Genomic DNA, 686 nt, shown 5'->3' on the forward strand with positions numbered 1-686 from the left:
CTGTGCTCCTGCCCGGCTGCCCAGCGCTCAGGACCCCTTCCCGGCGGGTGCCCGGCAGCCACCCCGGCAGGACCCACCCCAAGCAGGAACGCGGAGCCTTCCAGGTGTAGCTGCCGACTGCAGGCCACGCCGCCCGCGGCCGCCTGGGACTCGGAGGCCGAGGGCGGAGGCGCGGCCGCCGCGCCCGCGCACAGCCGGCCCCGCCCGCCCGCCCCGCCCCCACCGCCCCGCCGGCGGGAGCTGCGGGCGCGCGCCCCGCCTAGGCCTTGCCGCGCGCCGCCGCCCGCGCTCCCTCCCTCCCGGCCCCCGCCCGCCCGCGCGCGCTCGGCTCGCGACCCCCTCCCCCGACCCTCCCCACCCGCGCGCCCCGCACTCACTGAACATCCCAGGCGGCTCCGGCTCCTCCCGCCGCCGCCGCCTCCGGGATCGGGTTGCTTCCGCCTCCGTCGTCTCTGCCGCAGGGTCTCGCTCCGACGGCCGGCTCAGCCGGGCCCCCGCACCCCGCGCCCTGCCGCCCCCGCAGCGGCGGCTCTGGGCGGCCGCTCCATGACTGACTGACACGGAGCGGGCCGCGGGCTGGGCCGCTCGGGCCTCCAACGCGCAACCGTCTCCACCAATGGGCGAGGCGCCTCGGCGCTCTGCTGGCGATGCCTGGCGTGCGCGCCGCCCCGCCCCGCCGCGCCGCC

The 686-nt window shown here is 81.5% G+C and overlaps 1 protein-coding gene across 3 annotated transcripts in view; it reads right to left on the reverse strand.

Annotated features, from left to right (window-relative positions):
- TAF5L (TATA-box binding protein associated factor 5 like) overlaps positions 1-607 on the reverse strand; it is a 30,817-nt gene extending 30,210 nt beyond the window's left edge. Inside the window, exon 1 of one of the 3 annotated variants that reach the window (XM_028104600.2) lies at positions 378-607. The gene's annotated coding sequence lies outside the window, so the exon portion shown is untranslated. Of the gene's footprint in view, positions 145-377 lie in introns of those variants that run through there. The other 2 variants (XM_028104603.2, XM_028104602.2) reach the window with 2 other exon arrangements.
- Between the last annotated feature and the right edge of the window lie 79 nt (positions 608-686).

The sequence above is a fragment of the Eumetopias jubatus genome, unplaced genomic scaffold, assembly GCF_037043125.1.
Source record: "Eumetopias jubatus isolate StellerSeaLion01/CBP00866 unplaced genomic scaffold, mEumJub1_p1.0 scaffold_17, whole genome shotgun sequence".
Taxonomy (NCBI): Eukaryota; Metazoa; Chordata; class Mammalia; order Carnivora; family Otariidae; genus Eumetopias; species Eumetopias jubatus.